General features: G+C 36.8%; 2 non-coding genes across 2 annotated transcripts; both read left to right on the forward strand.

Annotated features, from left to right (window-relative positions):
* The first annotated feature begins 11,170 nt into the window (after positions 1-11,170).
* TRNAK-UUU (transfer RNA lysine (anticodon UUU)) lies at positions 11,171-11,243 on the forward strand. Its single transcript has one exon. It is a non-coding gene; the product is annotated as a tRNA-Lys (tRNA).
* A 1,285-nt stretch (positions 11,244-12,528) lies between these two features.
* TRNAK-UUU (transfer RNA lysine (anticodon UUU)) lies at positions 12,529-12,601 on the forward strand. The gene has a single exon. It is a non-coding gene; the product is annotated as a tRNA-Lys (tRNA).
* Positions 12,602-12,919: the final 318 nt, after the last annotated feature.

A 12,919-nucleotide genomic window follows, 5' to 3' on the forward strand; every position in this document is an offset into this window, starting at 1 on the left:
TAGAAACTGTCAAAAGTTGCAAATATAATTAATTTTGTAAAGTGTTCTTTTAAAAAAGTTTTATTTTCATTGATTCTTTAACTTGGAGATCTCACCTCTTGGCCTGAGGTTGGAGACCATCAGCATCATCATCATCATCATCATTGGAATTCGTGTGTGTGTAGATGTATGTATGTAAAACTGTTTCATCTAACCAATTGTAAGTAAACACACCTGCTGCTGCTGCTGTTGCCTGAATGGCCGATGACTGAGTCCGTAGCCACATAAAGTCACCTTGTTTATGGCGCCAGAAACTGCGGGCGCTCCATTTGCACTCACTCTCAATGCGGGCCCAATGCATATGCAGTGTAAAGACGAAGCTCTTCCATTGTTGGATTTGGCATTAAAGCGGATCACCATCACAGCAGCAGCAGCAGCAGTAATATCAATGGATTTGGCTCTGGCATGCAGCTTGTAAGGTTCAATAAACTAAACAATGACCCAGCCGTTGGCTGCTGGCGTCTTTTAATTGAATTACCATTGACCATAGTTGGCAGAGGCAGAGAAATCAGCCGAGCCATCGACATCGAGAATCGAATACCAATATAGGGGAAATCATGTGAAAAGTCATTGCTATATAACTGACACATTAGCGCATAATTTTGCGCCTCTCTTGTTCCCCTCTCTTCCATTCGAACTCCCACTCCCTTGACTCTGTCTGCACTCTTAATTAACTGCCTCGGTTAGAAGAGAAATTAACTCGATTTGTGCGTTAATTAGGCGAAGCACAGCGTTTAATGAACTCAACGGCAAAGAAAGAACTCTCTGTGAGTGTGTGTGGGAGAATTGTGGTGATTTTTCAGTTTTTCCTGCGGTCAACAAATTGTTCGAGTAGCAAAAGGTCACAGCGGAAGTCTTTTGGCATATCCTTAAGCATCGCAGCACTCAGTTCCCAATTAACTAATTGACATAAAACATCTTGCCTTGTCATTAGAAAGATTTTGTCTATTAGCTGTGTAAACTTTCAGTTAACCACAATTCAACTTAAACTAATAACCATTCCAATTTAAGTCTGGCCAAAAGCTGTCCACAAAATCCCAAAAACTACGCCCACATTTTGGGGACTCGCTTCAGTTGGTTTTGTTTTGTAAACCCAAAAAGGCAGTAGAGCTTTTGTAAACGTATTTAATTACATTTACCAATTGTCTATGAATATGTTAGCAGCGTGTAAATACAAATACACAAATTAATAAATATATCCGACTACATGCAAACGAGATGTTGCCCCAACAGAATGTGGAATTGTCCTTGAAAATGGCAAAAGATAAACTTTACTCTGTCTGTCGATTTGTCTCTTTTGTCTGCTTGTCTGTCATTTGGTTGGGTTTGTCTGTTTCTCTGTCCGACTGTCTGTTGTGTGTGTACGTAAATCTGCCTCTAAAATGTTTGCTTTGAAATGCCTATACCATTGATAAGCCCCCACCAAATACATGTTGCCATTCTGATTGAATTTCCAAACCAACAACCGCAAATAGCGAATGCTGCTGAATGATTGGGGCGGCTGCGGAGACCCCGTAAAGGGGGGAATTATTGCCCCAAAATGAAATTATGGTTGGAAATTAAATATCCAATACTATTTACTGAGCTACTACATATAAATTTACTACAGCAACTACTACAACAGTCTGTGGCGATTTGCTAACGAGATTTTGGGTGATGTTGGTGTTTTTTTTTTCTGTTGTTGCAGAGATTTCGCTGGATAATGTGTCCCTATTTGGGTATGGATAATGAGGTACGTAGGCTCGGTATTGTTGTCTAATTGGAAGCTCACTATGGAATCTATTGAAGAAGAAGAAAATGTTATCCATTCAGTAGCTAAAGTTAAACAGATGCTAAAATAACAATGGTTTTATCAGCAAAGGTTCAACGTAAATGTCATATCATTGACTGGCTTAAAAGAGCATAACTAAGGACTATTTCTTTGTTACTTAGTTAATTGAAGGTTAAGTAAATAATAAATTTAGTAAAGACTACCAATTTTAAGCTAGTTGTAGGTACTTGCTGTTTGTTAATCGAAAGAAAGGTAATGGATTTTTACGAGAATAAATATAATTTCGCATAGATAGTCATAGTCAATAACCTGGTAATTAATACACAGGAATGAAGAAACATTTTTTACTATCTTTGCGAATTTTCATTATATTAGTTAAGCTTTCGCAATATGGAGATCATTTATAATCGGTATATATCTTTAGTATTCAAATTTGTTCTCAATAATATAAATGATTTATTTAAATTCATATTTTTTCATTCATAAATACTAACTTGAAGGTTATTTTAAGTATGAATTAAACTGCCAATTTTGTTGGGACAACCATAAAATTTTCTATTACTCATTTTTCAAATTAAAAATAAGAGTTTGGCAAGTAGTTCATAAATTTGTAAGGTTTAATTAATCGGTGCTAAATATGAATTGTACTTTGTTTCTAAATGATTAATCGATCAACTTACTAATCAGCAATTTATTTTTGATATCCATTATTTAAAGTTTTTAAATGGATAAAAAGCATATGAATATTGTTTTCCAACTAGTTTGTTATCTATTTCTTATTCATTTCATTCGTGTATACCAATATAGAGTACTTTCTTAATAATTCTCTGGAAATTGTATTAACATAAGGAAAACTGTGTATTTAATGCAAATTATGTCAATTTCATTAATGGTAACAAACGACAAAATACCCCCAAAATACTTTTCCTGCTTATTTTCTTTTGGATTTCTGTGTTTGTCTCTTTATTACCTTCATGGCATACAAATTAACACAGAATTTGTTCTGTATTTGGTACGTTTTCTTACGCTTTCGGCTAATTAAATTGAATTCAATTGAAATTTAGAACGTTTTGGGCATGGCACGTGATTGAGCAAAAGAAAAATGGAAAAATTACAGAAAGAAGAGGAGCTTCTTCTTTTTTGGTGTGTTGGGCCACGATTTTTTTGTTTTTGTGTTTTTGTTTTCTTTGTTTAATATGAAAAGTAATTAAACGAGGAGACAACGGTAAAAATAATGTTAAGTTTATAGCATTTCGATAAACGTTTCGAGATATAGTTAGACGTGTTTTGAAATCGAAATGAGCGATCAAACGATGCACAAAAGAACAAAAAAATTAAGTGTAGAAGTAGTTTTTAATACTCTTTCAAAGACTTACGTTTTCTTAAGGCACTTTGTTTACCCTCAGGTCATCTTAAAGTCTGATTCCTAAAAGTGAAAAATATCTGCTAAGCTCAGCTGAAGGAAATATGTGATTTTCCCTTTGAATTGGACTGTGGATTTTTGTTTCAAACTAAACTAATTAACTTCAAAAATTATCAATGCATAGTTCAGAATACTGATCTATGTATGTATATTCTACACTTACTTTATTCTATCCCTAATTTAATGTACCCAAATTTTTAAGGGTATAGAACGGCGTTTAGCTTTTTAAATAATCAGCACTACAGATTGACCTAGAGACAATACTAATTCCTGTAGATTATAGTAGATAATGGCACCATATCATTTCCATTTATCAGCCTTTGAACTCTAAACTAAAAAAAACAATTTTCAGTACAACATTTTCTTTTCATTTTATTCTGTCGACATTGTTTACAATTGCATATTTTTTTGGCTTTTTATTTGCTGAACAAAAGAAAGAAAAAACACAGAAGACAAAAACAAAAACCGAAAAAACCGAAAAACCTAAAAAACCGAATTCAACCGGAAGCCAATGTAAATAAAGTGCACTGAGCATGTTTGTTGGTTCCGTCAAAAAGAATGAAGAGGAAGAGAAAGAGGAAAATGAAAATCTAGCACTTTGATCTGTATATGATTCTATGTGTGTGTGTGTGTGTGAGTGTGTAAAGTTCTACCTCCCCCATCACTTGGCCCCCTGGAGCAGCAGCTGCCCAGCATATCAGTCAAAGGCATTGAATGAACATTTTGCGGGGGTGAAAAATCACTAAAAAGGGTTTAAAGTTTCGTTTAGAGAAAAAAAAAAAGAAAACACACACAGACACATAGAAAGAAAATGTTTGGAAAATTGTTTACACATTTGACAAGACTGGTGGAAGGGTAAGAGATCTCATGGTCTATCTATGGGTGGTTTTGCCCCGCCGATGATGAGGTAATTAGCGGATGCGTGCGCCACGTTTTTTGGTTTGCATTTCAAAGTGAAATTCAAGTAAATGAAATGTTTAGTCAAATTTGTTCACACCAATGAAATATAGAGATGTAAGTCTATACCATTCGGAACTATATAGAAAAGATGATTCAAGAAATTAATTAAAAATGCAATTAATTTTTGATGTCATTAGAGGAAATGTTAGAAAATTTTAAATTCTAAACTCTAGACTCTCAATCTGTAAATAAACTGTAGCATACCTTAAGGAACTTTGAGGAACTCCATAAATCAATTGCTTAACCTAATAAAATCTACTTTTGTGTCTGGTCATTTTTCTTTTTAAACAAAATCCAATATCAACATGTATATCATAATTAATCACGTCAAGTTTGATCAGTAAATTTTCCAGACAAAATATCACAAAACTGTTAAGCAAATCGTGTCACGTTACCATCTCGATGCCTTGTGGACTTCTATTTTGAAATTAATTCATTCATTTGATGTTTTTATTTGTTTGCTTCTTTTTGGCTAATTTGAAACTTTTTCAAGTTTTGTTTACCCCCTCCAATTCAGCGCCATGCTCAATCACCACTCATCATGATTGAGATTGATTCAATGTCCAAAATGTTGTTTGGCTCCAACGTCTCAAAAAGTTTGTTTTGTTAAAGTTTTCTTTTTTGTGTTGATCGCTGAAAGATCTGAGCATGAACTATTTTCGCTTGACAGGAAATGGCAGCTAATACCAAAACATGATGCACTTTGGTTTCATATACATAAATACATCTATACCAAACAGTGGCAAAACGAACTCAAGAATATGAGAGAACATAAGCCGCTTGTTGCCAACGCACTTGGCACTTCTTTTTCATTGCAAATCCCCAGCTTCCTACAAGCAGAGACAGAGAGCTTGCAGCAGAGAGCATCTTCAACTAATGCTATGACATCTGGATATAAAATATAAGGAAAATAACATCATCCTCATCATCAGCATCATCTACTCCCACCTGAAAGGGCTGCTGTTGTTGGTGTTGCAACAATGCAGTGGCAGCAACCCGTTGCGCATTTATTTTTCAGTTTTCAAGCACAGGCACACACACACACACACACAGAGAAACAGCTGCCTCCTGTTTACGTTTAATTGAGTTTATTGATGCATATTTGAAGTTCGATTCGTTCACCAAGGCGATGGGATGAGACAGCAATCGGCAGGGAGGCTAACGGGAGTGCCGCCACTTGAAAGTGCAAAAATGCAATTAATTAAGCGCATTTATTTGCACACTCAATGGGCCGTGGGAGGTTTAAGGAGCATGAGAACGTGTGCCAAATATATATACATACATTTATAGCACAGATATGTCTATAATAAATGAATTTGCGGCAAGCACATATAAGAAATTTATTGCACAAAGTTGAATTCAAAAGTTTCGAGCACTTTAACTTAAAGAGTTGATTAGCTTATTGTGTTGGCTGATCGATTGTTATGGGCTTTAAGGATGAAGCTTTTAAAATAGTAACTTAAGAACTCATTGGGACTTTAGCTATACCTATAAATGATGGTTCCAAAGAATTGGTTTGGAGAAGAATTACTCCACGAAGAACATCTTTAAATGGAGTTTACATTAAAATAGTATAGTTATATATTTTTTAACTACATTTGAGTCAATATTTGTTTTAAATGAAGTCTTCGAAACCTTTGGCTTTTTCTCTCATTTGGCAAGTTATAGTCCAAATTTTTCACTATTATTTATTTGAAACGAAAAACCAATTGCCATATTTTAAAATAGAATAATTTTTTAAATAGACACAATCCTTTGCATTGACAACAAGTTTATGAACTTTTTCCATGTCTGCCAATTTGAGGGCGAGGGCAATGTCAGGGCAAGTAAACCCTTTAATTCGCACTAGAGCCCAGCTGTTGGCTATCTATAAGGATATACAGGAGCTTCTGTTCATTCCCCTTGACAATTGCCTAGGAAAAGTTTGTGTGCGATAGGAAAAACTTTCTTGTTGACAATTTGTATTTCCCATTTTCACCCCCCACCATTTGTTCCTGTACTGGTTTCTTTTTTGCGCTCTTGTTCACACAGCTGAGCCTGAAAATCCAAATCAAATGGCTGAAACTTGTCATTTGGCTCCAATTGGGGGTCGGTCTTAAAAGATTAGCAAAAAAAAAAAAAAAAAGCGGATTGTGAATTTATAAATGGCATCAAATGTTAGATGGTGTAGGAGTTTGGGGGGTGAGTTGAAGACATTTGTCAACTTGTTTCGCACACATCTTTGCAATTAGTTAATGTCAAATGGATAAGCAACAGCTTAATCAGAAGAAAAGGTCAAGTATTCCGAGGTCTGCTAATTTGTTGTCGCCCTTCAGCCAGTTCAGTTGAGAACGTGTGTGTCAAGTCAAGTGTTTGTGACTTTGTCACGTAACAGCGCAAAGATGTAACCATCCATGTCTGGGAGAGAACCTTACCCAACCAAGTTGGCTAATGAGACCCAAGACAGCCTTAGGTTAGCTTCTCGGCTTGAAATTGGCGTCGGCGGCAGCTGCAACCAGAGATACCAAGAAGGGAAGAGACTCACACACAGATGTATGTAGGTACATTGAGGGCAAGGGAAAACAACATGTTGAATTGCGGCATTTGCCTCATTGGGGCGGATATGGCAATTTTTTTTCGTTGTTATATTCTTTTTCCTCTCTTTTGCTTGCCCTGAAATCGATATGGCATCAAAAGCCCAGGCACATTATGCCATTATCCAGGGTCTCGATTTTGAGGTAGGCTAGGCGTAGGAAAGGCCCCCCAGCCAGCCAGAAACAACAACAATTCCGACCGCAACAACAAACGAATCTACCAACATCTTGCTGATATATTTTTATTATGCTAAAATAATCGCACATAGACAATATGCACAGTGGTTCGGAATACATTAAACAATTCACATATACAAAAAAGAATAGAAAGCTTGACAAATTTTTGATTTTAATTGAGATTAAAAGCTGCAATTTCATTACCTAATGTAACAACAATTTCTGTTTTCCACTCGTTTTGCTTTCAATGCTAATATGAATTGAATGACTTGAATAGAATGCTACTCACAACTATTTCACTTTTCACTCTATAAAGTTTAAGTTAGCATTAAGAAAAAGATAGAGTTGATTTTTATAGATCATTTGGTTTTAAGCATCAAACGAAAATATCTAAATATCCATGGTAAGTATCCATTTGAATTAGCTACAGAATTCTTTCGCTAGAATTGAATAAACATTTTTACATCTATTATCCTTGTGAAACTTCTTAGTTTAAACTCTATCTGTATCATTTACCATGATTTGCTAGTTGATTTTTATAATATAAGCACTTGTGTGCAATGAGAACCACTGTGGCAAACTACATTGAGGGCGGTAGAGAAATCGAAGCCGAGTTACCTTTACGGTTAGCATAGCAACAAATTATCTTAAAGATGCATCTGAATATTGCAAACAAAAGATAAAAGCCAAAATGCAACGACAACCGCAACCGCTCATACCTAGTAGTAGCTGTAGTAGTTGTTGTTGTTCAGGTTACTATATGGCCCCGACATCGACATCGCCATCGCCACGAAAAGGCTCCGATCGGATGCTGTTGCCTCCCAATGCGGTTGGGGCAGCCTTTCGCTTGCAGCCACGCAAAAGGTGATTTATTTGAACATGGTTATCAACTTAGTAGAATAACAGGAGCAGCCAAAGCGCCGCAGCCGCCAAAAAACAAAAACGAAAAACGAAGGAAAATACGATGAAGAACAAACAATGCCAGATGGAAAAGCAGAGCAGAACTCAGAGAGCAACTTGAACTTGTCCATGTGCATGTGGATGGTGGCTGGTGCCCAGTGACTGGAGCTGGCTGCATGCCTCCTCTCTCTATGTGTGAGTGTGTGTGTGTGTTTGTACCTGGGCTAGAAAGTGCACAGCCGTAAGATACGATTGCATTTACATGCATCCATATCAGCGCCTGCATCGGGGCGTGTGTCCCACTCCCACTCCTTCAACCTTTGTCTTTGCTTGTGCACCATTGAACGCGCCCATGACACACAACCACACACACACACACACACACACACTCATATGAACACACACTCCCACAAGTATCTATAGTTACAGCTGCACACGAGGCACGAAGGCCCATCCCCAATATGCCAGACAACTATCCAAAAAGCAACCGGCATACAATTTGGCCGGCAGCGAAAATTTATTTGAAATCAATGCTTCTTGTTGCATTCTTCAGTTGCTCCATTCACTCTCTCTCCCTCTCTGTCCCTGTCTATGTCTATGCCTCTCTTGCTTCCATCTGAGGCACAAACAAACTTTTTGACTCTTGTTGCAACAGCCCGCAATATCAGCAGCAGCAGTAACAGAACATCAGCGGTAGTAGTCAATATACAGCTACTTGATGTTTCATTGGGCACATCGGCTAATAGCTGCGATTTGTATTAGGTCTCAATTAAGCCATTCGCCTTAAAGTCAAGGAAATACATTTTCGGTTAAACAATAAATTGGATTTCTCATATAAAGATTTTACAGTCATTTGGAAAGTGAAGTGTTTTCTAAAATAAGTGTAATTATGTTGTCGATGCTGGCCAAATCTGTTGAAGCCGTTTGTTCCACTTGGCTCTCTTTTTTTGTTGCAGTTTCATGTACCATGGTCTAGTGCACTGCAGGCAGAGAAAGACAATAATTGAATTTATATACATATATATGTATTTATATATATGTATATATATATCCAACAATACTGTATAGGAATTGAAAATGGAATTGTATATATTGTGAATAGTTTTACTCTAAGAAGCGGCAGCTGATTTTATGTGCATATTCTTAACTCCGCTTTGTTATTGAAGAGAAGCATTGAAGATTCGAGAATTTCGTTGGTCACGAGTTTCGGGACGATGTTAACACCGAACGCCCTGTCTGAATGGAACTGCAACTGCAGGTAATATTATTTGACCATTAAAACCTGAATGCGAAGGAGTCATCTACTGGCATCTCTATCACCAGATACTCTTGTTAGCCAGAAATGATAATGAAGGCCAACGGTAAACGATGCCAACAGATGCATCAACAAGTTGGGGCATCGAAATCAGCATCTTGGCCATCGATACATATTAGAACTGCAGGCAGACACACACACACAAACAAACAAACAAACAAGCAGCCAAACAAAACGAAACGACAAAGTGACTGGCAGACAGACAAACAGAGGGAGACTGACTCAGAGACAGTGGAGACAAACTTTTTGGCTTAAAGCAGACAGTTTATTGAATCTTTGCGGTAGACCAAACAAATCGGACATTGATGGCCAGCCAAACGAAAGTCCAGCTTCGATTTTTCTCTGTTTGCCTTCTTCTATGCCCAGCGATCGACCACCTTGGTAGCCGAAAAACTCAAAATGCTGCCAGGCAAATACAAAAACAAAACAAGTCAAATTCAGGAGAGTTTCATGTACACTGCAAAAAACATAAAAAAACGACAGCAATTACAAATAGAAAGTCATCAGGTTGACAAATCGATCTCATTTGATGAAATTTAGTTAGTAATTAATCCGATAAAACGGTCGATTCTTTAGTCCCGCTTGAAATTATTCCAAGAGTAACAAAACTCAATACTCTAATCTCTTTTTTTATTTAATTTTCGTTTCTATACTAAGTCGATCACACAGATAAAAACATTTTAGTTCGAGTTATAATTATCAACTAGTTAAGAAAAGCTGCTTATAAAGATGTCGATTGTAATGATAACCTTTAGATTGTTGTAAGAATGAAAAGCTTTTCTTTGACTTTACTTTGGTTTTTTATCAGTAGATTCTAGATAGTTATGTCGAGAGCTAATTGTGTTTTTAGTGATTTAAATTGCAAAACGAATCTGGCTAACCATGGCATTTGCTTTTTTCCTATTTTTATTTCCTTAGCTTGACCTAAATTTGGCTTATCTGATGGATGATAGTTTTATGGTTTTTTTTAAGTGTAGTTGTATATTGTGAGCGACGTTTGACTTAAATTTTAATTTCAAAAACAAAGTTTACGCTTTCGAAAAATGAAAATAGTGAGTCGTTTGACCGCCTCCTTCTATCCATTGACAGGCCCGGTTGACTGCTTGCCTCTCGGCTGTAAAAGTGTGAAATGCCAATGCCTTTTCTGTTTGCCATTGCATTTAGATGGTCTTTTGTGTCCAGCTCTTGGGGGTTTATTTAATACTTTTCATTTTTTTTTCCTTCCCCCTTGATGCTGCTGTTGTTGTTGTTGTTGTTGTTGCTGCTGCTGTTGTGATCATTACGAGATGGCTGGCGACTTGGTCTTGTGTCGGCAAATGCGCTTTGATTAATGCCAAACTGCATACAAAATTTTCATGTGATCTCACAGGTTTACATTTTTGTCCGTTCCCCTCAATTTTTTTTCTTCAGTTTTTTTGTTTTTGTTTTTTGGCCGCGATTCACACACATTATTCATGTGTGTGCAGTGGGCATTGTGTTTCGAGAAAACACAAAATAAACACAGAATCTAGAGGCAAGAATCTGCAACCATTCTTTTGAGTAAGTCGCCATCCGTTTCAGTCTGTAGTTCGGGCTAGTTGCTTCCCCAACCCTCGACGCCCCCTCTCGAAGCATACATGAATGGTAGGTGAATAGGAGGAGGTAAATACATACCTACCGGTGCAAATTCAATGGCTTTTTGCATACATTTGCGTTAAGGCAGCCATGCGTAGTAGTCAAATCTAAATAGCCATTACAGGTAATCGAAGAGTAAATACTCTATGAGTAACTTGGGAGATCAATTTCCTCTCCTAAACTTATATTCTTTGGTTTGACTCAATCTGCTTCTTAGAAAGGATTCAAAATATTGATAATTTCATAAAAACAAAAGTTGTTTATGGAATTTACATTTGCCAGCTACTTCTAATCATTCGTTTATATCTAATTAGTCATTATTTATATCCTGTCTTTGCCAAGTGTAAGGATCTGGACGTTTAGTGAAAGTTAATCAATCTATGCCCAATCTCACATCTGTCCGGGTAGCTCAGTCGGTAGAGCATTGGACTTTTAATCCAAGGGTCCAGGGTTCAAGTCCCTGCTCGGGCGTTGTAATATTATTTTATGTTTGTTTTTTTATTTATGAACTGATATCAATCTCCGAAGTATTAGAACAATGTTATGACTTATATTTGTCACCACTCTAAAAGCAACTATCTAAACATTATTAAAAGATAATCCCGTTTTTAAACTATTTACGGCAAGGAACTTATTCAAATGCACTTTTTGTCAAGAAGATAGAACTTAGGAACTTTGAAGACAAAGAATATTTCGTGCCCAATCTCTCATAGTAAGTTTAAACAGAGTTTTTTGAAGCATAGTAAGAACCTGTTTCCACAACATGTGGACACATCTAGTCCAAAACTATAATATTCTAGGTCTATAGTACGATTCCCGGTTAAGTAATTTGTAAAGGTAGCCCAAGTAAAGATTTAATTAAAATAAATATTCAACTTGAATTTAACAATCAACTGATATGCCCCACTGAAGATACTCTTTCATCTATCAGAAGCAAGGCTAGCTCAAACCCAAGAGTTTTGTTAAAGTCGCCAACGGCAATAGCAACAACAAGAACAACAACCCAAAAAGACGGTGAGTAACAATGGCTATTCAGCTGCCGCTGCCGCTGCTGCTGTTCCTGCTCGAACCGCTGCAGCCTGCCCAAAAACAAAGGCCAAATAACAACAATGCAAAAAAAAGAACCCCAACCAACCAAAAAGAAAAAAAATAAGAGAAATATGTATATCAGATTTAAAATAAATGTAACTGCGCGGCTCATTATGCCGCGCTTACACACAGTCCAAGGAGAAGGCAAAGTAGCAATCGTAGGAGACAAAAGAAGGGCAAGCGGATGAGGGGTGAATATCACAGTGGAAGAAGGGGGAGCTCTCGCAAGTGGAGCGCTCAGTGCCACAATATGCGCATGCTCAACCGTTTGGGTGCACTTAATGGCCTGGCAATCAACTTGGATGGGGCTGTGTGGCTTTTTGGTCTTTTGGGCCAACATGCTGGCTAGTTAACTGCAGGTAAATACTAACTACAGTGAAGACCTTGCACTGAAAACTTGGTTTCAAATAAAGTTCATATAAATATATCTGACAAAAAGGCCAAATCAGCTGGCCAAGTTGGAAAAAAAGTAAAGAAACCCAAGTACTATGTGTGAGTCAACTACAAATCTACAGCTTTCAGTAAGCTTCAGCTTCAATTTCATCTTCAATTTATTCCTATACCGTCTGACTTCGGCTCAGATTGTTTGTCCAATAAAAGAATGACATTATTGTTAAACAAAGTAATACTCCATTTATTATTTTTAGTAGTTATTACACATATGTATGCCCGGGTAGCTCAGTTGGTAGAGCATAGGACTTTTGATCCAAGGGTCCATGGTTCAAGTCCCTGCTCGGGCGGGGTAGTACTTATGTTTTACCACAGTTAGACTGCAAAGTGAAATGAATGAAATGTATCATTAAAATTTGAATTATTTAGAACATACACGAGGACAAAAAAGCTCATTTAATTGGCGAATTCTCAATGTACATATTCTTCCATGTATCTTCATATATTTTGTCGATGAAATAAATGGGTTTAAATATTAAGTCTTGAATCTTATTGTCAGCCAATTTCTCGTTTGTAAATGCATCTGTAAAGGAATTTCAATGTCTCTAGCTTGTGTCTTAACCAAAACTGTAGTCACTTTAGTCAGAGTTTCCTGTATTATGCTAGAC

Source organism: Drosophila tropicalis, unplaced genomic scaffold (genome assembly GCF_018151085.1).
Source record: "Drosophila tropicalis isolate 14030-0801.00 unplaced genomic scaffold, ASM1815108v1 contig_845, whole genome shotgun sequence".
NCBI lineage: Eukaryota > Metazoa > Arthropoda > Insecta > Diptera > Drosophilidae > Drosophila > Drosophila tropicalis.